At 39.1% G+C, this 14,348-nt stretch overlaps 1 pseudogene; it reads right to left on the bottom strand.

Annotated features, from left to right (window-relative positions):
- Nucleotides 1-11,617: 11,617 nt before the first annotated feature.
- On the bottom strand, nucleotides 11,618-12,490 carry LOC119525985 (annotated as a pseudogene).
- Nucleotides 12,491-14,348: the final 1,858 nt, after the last annotated feature.

Below are 14,348 nucleotides of genomic sequence, written 5' to 3'. Positions count from 1 at the left end.
GCCGACTTCACAAAGGGTGTGACTAGAGAGAACGGGGGACACTTCATAACTCTAAGGCAGTTCATTGGGCAGCTACTGCAATATGGAACATATAGAGCTCCAGAATATGGAAACAAAATGACATAACTAAAGGGAAAATAGACAAATGCACAGTATATACTTTGAGAACGTAACACTGTGCTATCAACAGTTGAAAAAAATAAAATCAGGAAATATTAGGAAGATTTCAACAACCTTGTCAACTGTTCTTGTTGATATTTATAGGACATTAAATAGCTGCTAAATACATTCTTTAGCAGCATGTACAGGAAATTCACTAAAGTAGATTATATACTAGGCCATTAAAAGTCTTATTTCTGGTAAATCTCATTGGCAAATTCAAGAGCAAAATGATTTCTCTGGTTAAATCTATAAATGATTTAAATGAGAAATAATACTAACATTGTACAAACACTTTCAGAAAAAACTGAAATAATACACTTGTTTCCCTCTTTCAGTTTGTATTATTGACATACATATTATTTCTACATGTTATGCACCCAATAAGTTTGAAATCATAGAGCACATTCTCTGAACATGACACAATTAAACTAGAAATCAATGGCTGTATAACCTGAAAAATACTTATTTAGAAGCTAAACTATCCACTAGCATTACCAACTCACTGAAAAAAACCGAAGCTCTTACTTAAACGTATTTTCCAGTTTCTGGACCCCAACGAGAAGGAACTCAAAAGCTGGAACAAGCGCCGCTCCGCCAGGGTCCGCCGCGCTGATCAGTTCACACAGACACTAGGGGCAAAGAACTAAGAAGAGTGAGCTGGAGCTTGCCCTTTTATAGGTTAGAGGGGGCGGGCTTAGACAATTGGTGTTTTAGGATTGGCTGAATTTCATGCAAATAAGGTGCTGCGCTCTGGTCCAATGGGGGACCAGCTAAGAGTGACTTCTGATTGGTTCAAATGAAGACCATTTTGATTGGTGCCCAGCTATGTAAATTAGGGCTTGCATTCTGGGCTATCTTGATTGGTCCATCAAGGGTGGTTCAGGATTGGCTGATTTACAATGCTAGTCCCCTGGCTCTTTTTCTGCCTTCCTCACTAGGGAAATGATTGAAAATAAAAACCAACATATTCAAATCTGCAGGGTGTATGTACTTAGAGCTTTGATTTGCAGAAAATGGATGGCTTTTAGTGTTTATTATAGGAAAGAAGTAAAGTTGATATCAGAGTATAATCTCAACCCTTAGAAACTAGAAAAAGAAGAGTAATTTCAACCCAAACCAATAAAAGAAGGGAAATAATAAATATGAAATAGAAAAGAGACAAAGAAATTGTCAAAAGAAAAAGCTGGCCCTTTGAAAAATCAGTAAAATTGATAAATCACTAACTAAACTGATTAAGAAAAAAAGAAAGAAAACACGATAACCATTATCATGAATAAAAGAAGGGAACATCACTAGAGACCTATGGGTGCTAAAAGAAAATGAAAGGAATATTATAAACAAACGTATGTCAATAAAGGGAACTACTTGGACAAAATGAGCAATTTCCTAAAGGACAGAAATTTTTAAAAACAGGCACAAAAAGGATCCAGATCATCTAAATTGCCCTAAAGGAAATGAAATTTTTAGTAAATAATCTTCTCATTGGTAAATTCAAGAGCAAAATGATTTCTCTGGTTAAATATATAAAATACTTAAATGAGAAATGATACTACTATTATACAAACACTTTCAGAAAATATAGGAGGAGGGAATATTCCCATCTCATTTTATGAGGCAGCATAACTCTAATACCAAATCCAGGCAAGGACATTGAGGAATAAGGGAAATTTTGGAGTTGATGAAACTTTCCATATCTCAGTTGTAGGGATGGTTTCATGACTGTATGCATTTGTCAAATCTCAGAACATACACTAAAAGGGTGATTTTAGTGAGTTTGTATGCAAATTAAAACTCAATTTAAAAGAATAACGTTATGTTAAGTGAAATTAGCCAGAAACAAAAGGACAAATACTGTCTAGTCTCACTAATATGAAGTAATATTAGTGAGCAAACATTGAGAGTTAAAGCTGAGAACACAGGTTATCAGGATATAGAAAGAGGAAAGAGTCAGTCATTTGATGCTGAAAGAGTATAGAATCTTCAACATACCTGAGTGTATAGATCCAGAAATGGTAGCAGACAATTGTAAGTACACTGAACAAAGATGACTGTGAGAAGAGTTGAAAGAGGAAGGTTTGGGCATTGATGACACCAGAAGAAAATATAGAAGACAAAGACTGGGACTGTATAACTGAGTGAAATCTAGAGTGGTCAATGATAGTTATTAAATGTACAAATATAAAAATGCTTTTACATGTGGGAGAACAGATGAATGTAAACTTTGCAGGGTGTTGAGAATGGGATGGTGTTGGCAAAAAAGACAATCAAGGAAAAGTAGAGTCTACAGTTAAGAGTAGTATTGTAATATGCTGCCATTAATTGTAACAAAGGCAATATACTAAAGATGTCTATCAGAGGGGGATATAAGGGAGAGGTATGGGATTCTTGGTGGTGGTGTTGTCTGACTTTTAATTGTATTTTATTGTATTTTTAGTTTTTCTTTTATCCTTTTTATTATTCTTATTTTAACTTTTTTGGAGTAATGAATGTGTTCAAGTGCTGACTGTGGTGATGAAAACACAACTATATGCTGATACTGTGAACAATTGCTTGTACACGGATGATGGTATGATATGTGAATGTATCTATAAAATTGCAGGGGAAAAATGAACAGAGGGGTAAAAGTGCTAGAGAAAACATGGAGAGAGGGATCTACCTATTCACTTTTGGTGGGGTAGTAGTATGATACAGCCCATCTGGAGGACAGTGAGGGGTTCCACAAGAAGCCAAGTATGGGATTGCTATAAGGTCCTGCAACCTCATTAATGGGTAAATACTTGTAAGAACTAAAAGGATGGAAATGAATGGGCATTTTCATACTGCTATTTATGCAGCAGTATTCATGATTTGCAATGGATGGATGTGGCCTAAGGGTACACTGACTGATGAACAGAATGGTGAGATATGATGTATGCATACTATAGAATATCAAGCAACTGAAAGAAGGAGTGAAGTCGTGAGGCAGGCAACTATGTGAATGCAACTTGAGGAACATTTTGAGTGAAATAAGCCAGAAATGAAAAGACAAATTTGGCCACACATGGACCTTGAAGTTCTGGAGCTGGCTGTAGGAAGGCTCCAGGGTAACCTATAGAGTATTAGGTTCTTGTATATTATTTGGGAAGTGATCAAGATTTCTAGATAAATCTGGTGATGTTGGATGACCTGAGTGTCATCAGTTAAGTGTTTCCATGTAAATATTTGTAGAGAAGGAATGAGACTCCAACATTCAGGCCTGTGTGGTCCTGCAGCCTCTACATGTGCACTTATAAAAACCAAGAGAAATTTCTGGGAATGCATGAAACCTGGTTCCTGGTTCCTGGGGACAATTGATAATCACCAATAAGTATCTGTTGGAAGGACAGTGTTTGTGATCCTTGCTTGTAATCTCTCACCATCTTTTATGGTCCCTCCACTTGCCTCCTCATCTGGAATAATGTACTTCTTCTCAGAGTCTGAGCACTCTACAGGTAAATTAGTTACACTGGTGTATTAGAATACCATGAAATTTGAAAGCTTTGATAATGCACAGTGAAAGAAAATGGTTTGGCTATTATAGAAGCATATTTAAAGCTAAGGAAACATTAGAAAGTGCACATGTTGGAAGTTCAGGAAAATCTTATGGAATTTGTGTTTTTTGACCCTTCTTGTCTAATTCCTATCTGCCCAGACTTCACTGGGGATTAGGTGGAGGGCAGAAATCCTTCACCATAAATGGTGGATGTTTGTTTCCTGTGGTTTCATCCTGCTGTTTTGCATGACTGGCAGTGATCAGGATATCTTTCCTCCCATCTGAGACCACCTCCTCTTCAGTTATTATCCATCCATAGGGGAACTAATGAATGTACCCTGGGCAAGAAATTGCAGTAAATCAAGTACATCTGCTTGTCATAGAATCATAGATGTAGAAGAGGAAACTTTCAATCATAGGAACCCTATACTTTTTTATGCCAGTGGAAATCCTAGAACATAGAAGGCCCTCAATCAATGTTGCATTGAATCACTTATTGAATCCAGTTCCCTTATTTTGCATATAAGGAAACTGAGGTCTGCTGGCATTCAGAGACCCATTTGGCATCATGGTGACAAAGCTAACATGTGGACCCAGAATATTCGACCAGCTTTGCACTCTGTTATTCAGGAGCAGTGCCTGTCTCATGAAAGGACAGTCCTTACTGGAAATACAATGTTGATAATATTTGTCTTCAACAATTGCCAACTGAGGGACTTTTCCATTATGTCCACCTGCTTTCAAAATGCTGCTGCAATTTTTACTCCCATTTTGTCTTTATCCAATATACCTGCTCTGGACCCATCAACTTCAAAGTTGACTTGGTTACCAGGGTGACAACTAGGAAAAAGGTGAAAGCACTCAGGGGAGCATGATGTGACCTTGACTCTCATTTCCCATTGAAGGAAGCAGTACAGACTTTATTACTTATACTCTACTCACCAAAATTTATGACATGTTTTGGGATACTGACATGGTAAATAGCAATGAGTTCTCCTTTGCAACTTAGTATGATAGAAAGAAAATACTTGTGCAATAAAACCAAAGAAATCAAACCTAAAATTTGCAATTTTATACTGGGGTTGATCCTTTTGTGCTGGGAATACTTTCTGAGGTTCAGTATCTGGAAAGGTTTAGACAAACCTCTCTCTGGCTTTCATCCTACTTCTTTTTGTTCTACTTTTAAGGATATGAACATTTTCCACTAGGGTGGATTTTTCTGACACCATGCCTGGAAGTGTTTTCAAATTTCCATTTGGAATGGAGCTTTCACTTCTCCTTATTCTCCCCTTAATGTCTCCTTTTATCCAGAGCATCTTTTCTAACATTTTCTAATTTCTGTTGGTTTACAGTACTAGATTTAAAAGATGCCTTCTACTCTGTAACTATGAGTCCAGATTCTCAACAACCATTTGTTTTCAAATGGAAAAACCTCAAAATGAGTCGAAAGTGTCAGTATTGTTGGACTGTGCTTCCCCAAGGATTTTAAAATGCCCCCACTATATTTGTAGAAGTACTAGCTAAAGATTTGAGGGAACTCTACCTTCAGGAGGGAGTCCTACTACATAGATGAATGATATCCTGACTGCCGGTAACACCAAGGAAGTTTCAGATCAAAATGCTATCTTAACTCTGAACTTCCTGGCAAATTGAAGCTATAAAGTTTCCAAGAAAAAGGCCCAAATTTCATGACCACCATGAAATACTTAGGATTTGAACTTTCAAAGGGTCAAAGAAATTTACTGCCAGAGAGAAGAGAAGCAATAGCCATAGTGGCAGAACCAATCACTAAGAGGCAACTCTGAGAATTTCTAGGAATGGCTGGATTGTGTTGAATCTGGATTCCAAATTTTGGACTTATAGCCAGATCTCTTATGGTGCCATTAAATAAAGAACATTGAGGCACTAGACTGGACTGCTAAAGGTCAAATGGTGTTCCATGCTATTAAAGAAGCTCTCTTAACAGCCCCAGTCCTTGGCCTCCAAGATCTCAGGAAACCTTTCAATTTGTTTGTACATGACAGAGAAGGCATGGGCCTTGGGGTACTAATGCAAAACTTGGGTAGCACTTGAAGCCCTTTTGCCTACTTTTCCAAATGATTGGATATAGTTTCCCAGGTTTGGCTAGTATTCTCCATGTCATGGCAGCCACCAGTGACCTCTACAGGAAGCTGAAACATTTACTTTGGGACAACTAACAGTGGTGAATATTCCCCACTTTGTGACATGCCACCTTGAACAAAAAGGGGGATGTTGCCTTCCCTGTAATTGCCAATCGTCCTCTGGTTCTGTACCCCTCATTTGAGTTCCTTTAATGGGAGCAGGATATTCCATTTGTGGATTATTTTTGGCACAAATCAAGCAATTGTTAACCACATTTTGAATTATTCTCTACATATTTGTCCAACTATGAATTTTCAAAGCCATTGATACATGGCATCTCAACCATACGGACTTTTTTTGGTGTTTGTGTGTGATGATTTTTTCTATAAAATATTCAGGTATTAAAATAATCCCTTGTTCATTATAAATCCACCCATCCTTCATAGCTTTGTAGGGTTCTTCTGGGTCTCTGGAGTCAACATTGAAACCCCATTCATTAGCTCTCTTTACATCTACTGCTGAATATTGGGACATAATGAATCCAGACCTATGTTAGGTATTAAGACGGCTAAAATGTTTTTTGTCTCTTGTGTCTCAGCCACCTGTTTAGCATTCTGTCCAGGGAAATTATCTCCTTTTGATACTAAGTTATCAATATCTGATGCCCAAGACAATGGACAATAGCTATTTCCAATGGAAACATAATGGCCTCTACCACTGTTTGTATAACTTCTGGGTGTTTAATTTCTTCTTGTTTAACTGAGGTTTATAGTCCCATAACTTTCCAGATGACTCAATGTGCATGGATTATGGAGAAAAACATACTTAGAAGCAGGTGTAGATGATACTCCTGTTTCCAGCTCCTAGATACAAGGCTCTAGTAAGGCTATACTTCTGCTCTTGGGTGGACATTACTGGAGGAAGTGTGTTGCCTCTAGAGCTTCATGGAGGATTACCATAGCATTCCCAGCACTTCAGAATCCCTGGTCCACGAAGCTACTTCTCTCTGTGCACATCCTTGAGACTGACTTCCTTCTGGGGTTAGACTTTGAAGTCTGGTCAGCTGGAATGAATTTCTTCAATTATCTGTGTACAGTTATGAATGGAGTTCTCCTGTGTATTGACACATAGGGCAGCAGGGTTCAAGCTAGAGTCTGCTTTTTTAATGCAATTGTATTGAGATATACCCACACACTATATAGTCCACTGAAGTATACAATCAATGGCCACACAGTATCATCATATAGTTGTGCTTTTACCAGCACAATCAATTTTTGACCATTATCATTACTCCAAAATAAAGAAAAAATATAAAAAATAAAAAATAAAGAAAAAGAAAACTCAAGCCACACATACCTTTTATACCACTTTTATTTATATATTTTTGTCATCATTTTGTCACTCATCTGCCCACAAACTGGTAAAAGGTAGTGTCAGTCACCAGGTTTTCACTATCACATGGTCACATAATAAAAGCCATATAGTTATAAGATTATCATCAAGAATCAAATCTACTGAATTACATTCAAGGGATTCTGTCATTTCTTTTACTATTCTAAGCACTAGAAACAAAAATAATATTTATAAAATTCATAGAATAACTTCCAGATTGACCTCTCAATTCTATTTGTGATTGGCTCCTGCAGGGTTGGTCTCTGAGGTTCAGTTGGCTGGAATACATTTCTTCAATCATCTGTATACAGTCACGAATGGGTTCCTCCTGTAAATTGGGTTATAGGATGGCAGAGTTCAAGGAAGAGACTACTCTTAATTTTACATTTGGATTATCTAATAATATAGCTTGATATTTGCCCAAAGTCCAGGGAAATTATAAATACCTGTTAGTGTTTGTGGACACCGTCTCAGGATGGGAAGAAGCCTTTCCAAGCAGGACCAAGAAAGCCTCCAAAGTAACAAAAGCTTTACAGAGAGAAATTTTTCCCCGATGTGGACTACCTTATTCTCTGCAGAGTGATAATGTGGGTGCTTTCATAGCTAAAGTAACCCAAGAAGCTACCAGAGCCCTAGGATTACATTGGTAGTTTCATGCCTCCTGGGGGCAACAATCTACTAGAAACATCAAAAAGAAGAACCACACCTCAGAGAGGACCTTGGCAAAGATTTGCCAAGAAACTAGCCTACTTTTGCCAAGAAACTAACCAATTGCACTGCTTATGGTAAGAGTGGTTCCCAGAAGCAGGCTCCAATTGAGCTCATATGAAATGTTATATGGAACACCTTTAGACTAAAATTTACTGTGATTTAGCAAATACTCATGTTGTTAAGGAATTAGATACTAGGAAATGTATGTAATCCTTAGGTGCTAATTTACCTGCTATTAATCAATATACTTGGAGCCACCTTAATTTTCCCACAGATGTACTTCTTCACTGCACGAATCCAGAAGACTGGGAACGTCTTAAAACTTGAATGAAATTGCAAAAAACAAAAACAAAAACAAAAAAACAAGAAGAAAACACAACAACAAACAAACCAATGTCTGAAAAAATAAATGTCCAAAAGACCAACAATGTCAGCAGTGGAATGGGCCTTATGGTGTTGTACTAATCACCAATTCTTCTGGTGATTTGCAGGGAATGAAGACATGGGGCTTTCACTCTTGAGTTAAATTAATTTCCCAGGATCAATAAGATCTCCCTAGGCCCATCCACTGGGACCCAAATGGGTAATAGACTTCACAGACAGCAGATCTCCTGTCTTCAGCAACAGCCTCACAGTGGATGGACAAACTTCACAAGTAATGATTTTCTACCCTACAGTATTCCTGCAAATACATGTCCAATCTCAAAGTGCTTTTTAAGAGGAACAGGCCTAAAAGCTAAGTTGTAAAGTACTGTCACCTTGTTCCCTCTCCATTTGTTCTTCATTGTCCTCATATATAATTATATTGGCCCCACCATAATCAATGCAACCCTGATGGTGATGTTTTCCTTCAGTGGGCACCCTCCTATGCCATCTTTATGAATCAATCTAATTGCTGAATATGTGGTCAGCTCCCACTTTCCAGTGCTTCTGGCCTACCCTGGTGCATCTCAGCTCTCAGGGAAAAGACTGAATAGTACTAAGATACTTAAACAGGAACAAAAACAATCAATGACCATTAACTCTATAGACATAACTAATGCTGACCTAAATGATTGGTCCACTGATATTAATGCATCTGGGTATATGGTCAGTTTTTCCTATAACATAACTGTCAATATGGCCATACAACGGGCAAAACAATCACCCAGGGATAAAAACTTAACTATTAGGGAAAAGGAAGGACACATACAACTCTGGGATGGCATAATATGAGTGACCCCTGGGTATGGCCACCTGGGTCAAAACCCTTTTGTTGGGATCAATGAAAACATTCCAAGCAGCAGTTTCTTTATATTACCAGCAAAATGGTCTGGCTGATCCCTAAACAATGTCACCAAACTATTATATTACAAGAAAGTGACTGATTTGGGACTGATTTGTCAAGACAACCTAGCATTTATTGGAAAGCTCCAAACAGAACCCAAAGGACATGGAGCACCAGTGTATGGCTTTGGTTGCCCCATGCTGGCTAGGATGATGTACATCAGGCCTGCCATGGACCCAAAGAACTATTCATAGCATTCTGCCTCCTTCTGCTAATTTACTCTTATTAAAAGCTAGATGGGCACCATCAGTGTTCCACTCACATGATCATCTTGCATCCATATTTGTTCCATCAATAGACTTTGAAGATGTCCTCATTCATGTTGAAACCCTTCATAGATTTACTCAGCAAGCCCTAAACAGTAGTCCCTATAGTGTTTCCCTGCTGTATACAGAAGTCACCCTCATGCGTAAAGCTGTCCTCCAAAACCAAATAGCCCTAGACTCATATCTGCCTCCCAGTGTGGCACATGCACTATAATCAAAACTGAGTGGTGCACTTTTATGCCTGATGAATCTGCTAATGTTATGAAAATATTATTTCACATGAAAAATCAGATTAATGCCATGGAAGCAAGTTTTCTCTCATTTGATTTGTTTAGTTGGCTCCCCTCAGGAATCGGGTCTTGGTTCATAAACATATTACAGACAGGGCTATTCATCCTTATTGTAATTATTATTGGTGTACTCCTAGTTAAGCTATGCTTTAACGACTTATCCCAACTCTGACAGAACAAATGACCAATAATATAATGATGACTCAATCAATTCATGGGGGCATTGAATACCTTCATCTGCAAGCAAAACTCATACCAATTGCTGTAAATGGACACTTCTGTGACCCTCTGGGTTCCCTGTAACCTGAGTCTCTTATGGTCAGTCTTCCCCAGCCCCAACTGGCTCTAGTAGTTTCTTAGGGATTCCCTGAGGCCACACTTGCACACTCCCTACTAACTGCAACTGAAAGTAACATAATAGCATCTGTCCTGTTAAATTTCCACCCACTCATCATACTAAAGACAACATTTTCTGGACATAGGATGTATGATTTCCTATGTAGAGCTTCTGTTCCTGCCCCATAGGCTTAGGCTTGGCACTTGCATTTTTAAACTCCCTAACTCCTCCTGGCATTTATCTACCAACAGCCAATCAGAATATGCCAACCTAAATCCCATCACTGTACCCATTTCTCTTTGTTTCCAACCTATAAATCTCCCTTAGTTCTTAGATCAAGAAGACAGATTTGAGCTTTGCACCTGTCTTCTTGCTTGTTGAACTCACAATAAAAGACTTTTCTTTCCACAAAATCCCCATGTCATAGTATTGGCTTCTGTGCACACCAGGCATGAGCCCTTGCTTGGTAACAGAGTCTGTCAGTACATTCCCACCCTGGGGCATCCCAGGAGAGCCACTTGTTTCCTTCCACACTGTCCTTCCACTCCTCACCTGGGGATAAGCTTGGGCTGTCATGTATTGGCTTTTAAGAGTTGGTGACTAAATGATTAAGAGATTTGTGAAACACTTGTTAAACATTTAGTAACTTGAAATTGGTCATGGGATAGGTATATGCACTATGGAAATCAGCAAATGCTTTAAATGCTTGTTGTCCAAGGGAGACCTTGACCTCAGTGATCTTCCTTTCCAAAAAGATCACAGAATGGGTTTTCTTGCCAATTATTCATTATCATGAGTTGACAGTGATCCCTGTACCCATTCATGTAATAATAAGAATAGATGATGAAAAATCATAAATATGTTACCAAATCAGACCTCAAAATACAGTTAGAAATTTTTAAGGTAAGAGAAGAGAAAATTGGCAGGGCTGTAAAACAATTAAAAAAATCAAAAGAGAACCATTTCAGATAAGGAACACACTGGATATAAAAGCAAAGTAAAACAGGCATTTCTAAAAATTCACACATAAACCTGCAGGACATGATTGAAAAGGAGCAAAAGGAAAAAGAAATAAGTAAAACCTTAGAAAATGTGTAGAAAGTAACTGAAAGCTGTGGAAGATAGACTCCAAACTGATAAAATTAATATTACTAGAAAAGATACAAAGTGAATGAAATGACAATTTTATGATTTAGTTCAATAAAATTTAAAATAAAAGAAATGTAATCTTAGAGTTTTGGAATGCTTATTCTGTGGGTGGACAGAGAAACATGAAACAGTAAAAAATAAACAAATTTCCCTCACACTGTGTATAATTCAGGGATAAACATTTAACATTAGAACACACAAAAAAAGAATCAGGAGCCAGATATGGGAGTCAAGTTTATTCAAGTGATGAGATGCAGGAGAATGACTACAAAACCTTTGGGGATGAAAGTCATCTATTAACCATAGAAGGGAAACTGCAGCGCCCGGGCGTGTGCAACATCTGTCTCTTCTGTTCCATCCAAGCCCAGTTTAATCCGAGTCACTGCTATCCAAACTGGATCCACTGGAACTGCTGCTTCCAGACTCCGAGGAGCCGCTGCTGCAGAGCCAGGACAGCCCTCCCGAGGGCGTGCAGCCGGATATCTCTTTCTTGGTGGTTTGCCGTTGGTCAGCTGCCCATTGGCATCCTGCAGCCGCTTGTCTAACTCTTTCTTTTTTCCTGAGCTAGCTCCTCTTTGGACTTGGCTGCCTGCTTTTTCCCTTTTGTGGAGAATGGTTTTCTTTGTTTTTTTCTGTACACAAGACTTGACATCTCTGTCCAGTTCTCCTAACGTGGTGGGTTTCAGCGTCTCAAAGTCCATCTCGATGTCCTCGGGGATGGAGCGCCTGAGCGAGCCCTCCTGAGACTGGATGATGTGCACCACCCGGCCCGGTTCTCCCAGGCAGCCAGTGCATGCCCAGGCTAAGCTGGCGCTTCTCATTGTAGCTCATGGCAGCCCCCCCTTCTCCTCCTCCCCCTCCTCCCCCCCCTCCCCCCCCTCCCCCTCTCAGCAGGAGGCCGACGCCTGCTTGCAGCCCTTCCTCCGCTCCCTGCTGCCCCTGGTCCCCGCAGTTGGCCTTCTTGGCAGGAGTCTTCTGCTGGGCTTGCTTGGCTGGCGGGTCCACCATAGTCTTCATCTCTTCCTCGGCCTTCACTTTGTGCTTCTTCTTCTTGTCTTTCTTCTTTTTCTCCTTCTCTTTCTTCTTCTTTGGTTTGCCTGCAGCCTCCTGGGGAGGGGGCGTGCTGCCCAGGGCCAGCTGCAGTCTCCAGGCGGCCAGCAGAGGCCGGTTTGCAGGGGCCTGATTGGGGCCTCCCCCGGCCTCTCTCCACTCTTCAGGTGTCGGGGCTCCCTGCGCAAGCATTTTTTCACAAGTAGCACAAAAATGACTGAAACAACCCAACTCCCAGACCTCCGTGGGACGAAATCAGTGAAATGGAGATGTGGGCCCCTCTGCCCCATCTCTGGTGGCGACTTGTTTCTGCCAGCAATTCTGGAGGGTTTATACGGGGGTAGCCATCAGTATCCTAATAAAAATCACAAAACCGATTCAGATTCCGCCACCAACCCTTGCAACGTGAGGACTCTGGTGAAGGCATGGGTGACAGATGACCATTTTTCTAAGTGTTGGCCATCCTGACACTCTGTGAGTTTTGAGGCAGTTTGTTCAACTTTTAATCAAGTTTTGTTCATAATAAAAATCTAACTGGAAAAAAAACCTTCAGGAAAATCAACCATACTTCTTATAATATTATAAACATATAAATTCTTAATCAAATATCACCAGAGATGGATTCAGAGAATTCTTGTATGTTAGTAAATGCTACCCATAGATGAACTAAAAATAATTTATAGGATTAAATATAGACTTTGGCGAGGACATTCGTTATTAAGTGCAGGAAGTCAACAAAAACTGATTTCATAAGGGAGTTCACAGAAATTTTGTTATGAAATGGAGATTACATGTATTGCAAGGAACATAATTACAGAGTCACCTTAAGGAGATGTAACAAAGATTTTTTTTTTAATTGTTCTCTTTATTAGAGAAGTTGTGAGATTACAAAACAATCATCCAAGAAATACAAAATTCCTGTATACCACCCCAACACCAACACCTTGCTTTGTTGTGGAATATTTGGTACAACTGATGACAGCACATTTTTGTAATTATACTAGCAACTAAAGTCCATGGATTAACTTGGGGTTCACTGTGTGTGTAGTGTAGTTCCACGAATTTTTAAAATTTATTCTTTTTCCATATATGTGATCTAGCACTTCCTCTTTTACTCATATTCAGATATATGATTATTTCAGTGCTATTAATTAATTGCATTCACAATGTTCTATCCCATCTATGTCATCCACTCACAAAAAATTTCCATCATTCCAAATAGGAACCCTGTACATTTTAAGCCTTAACTTCCCATTCTGTATCACAACCCTCTACCTTGGTAACCTATATTCTAAATTCTGACTCTATGAGTTTGCTTATTCACGTTGTTTCAAATCGGTGAGTTCATACATTATTCCTCCTCTTGATTATGGCTTACTTCACTCAACATGATGTCTTCCAGAGTCAACCATAAAGAATAAAATTCCATTGTAGGTATATATCACATTTTATTTATCCACGCAGCAGTTGATGGACACTTGGGTTGCTTCCACCTTTTAGCAATTGTAAATAATGCTGCTATGAACATTGGTGTGAAAATATGTGTTCAAGTCCCTGTTTTCCATTCTTTTCAGCATATATGTAGTACTGGGATTGTCAGGTCAAATGGCAGTTCTATACTTAGCTTTCTGAGGAACTGTTAAACTGTCTTCCACAGTGGCTACACCATTTCACGTTGCCGCCAGCAGTGAATGGGTGTTCCTATTTCTCTGCATCCTCTCCAACACTTGCTATTTTCTCTTTTAAAAAAATAGCAGCCATTCTAATGGGAGTGAAATGGTATCTCAGTGTGATTTTGATTTTCATTTCCCTGATGGCTAATGATGTTGAGGATCTGTTCCTGTGCTTTCTGTCTGCTTTGTGGAGATGTCTGTTCAAATATTTTGCCCATTTCTAAATGGAACCAACCTTGCATGTTGAACCAACCTTGCATACCAGGGATAAATCCTACTTGATCATGGTGAATAATTCTTTTAATATGCTATTGTATCTGGTTTGCTAGTATTTTTGTTGAGGATTTTTGCATCTATATTCATAAGAGATATTGCTT

Source organism: Choloepus didactylus, unplaced genomic scaffold, assembly GCF_015220235.1.
Source record: "Choloepus didactylus isolate mChoDid1 unplaced genomic scaffold, mChoDid1.pri zz_scaffold_154_ctg1, whole genome shotgun sequence".
NCBI lineage: Eukaryota > Metazoa > Chordata > Mammalia > Pilosa > Megalonychidae > Choloepus > Choloepus didactylus.
This window is presented reverse-complemented; position numbering and strand designations above follow the sequence as displayed.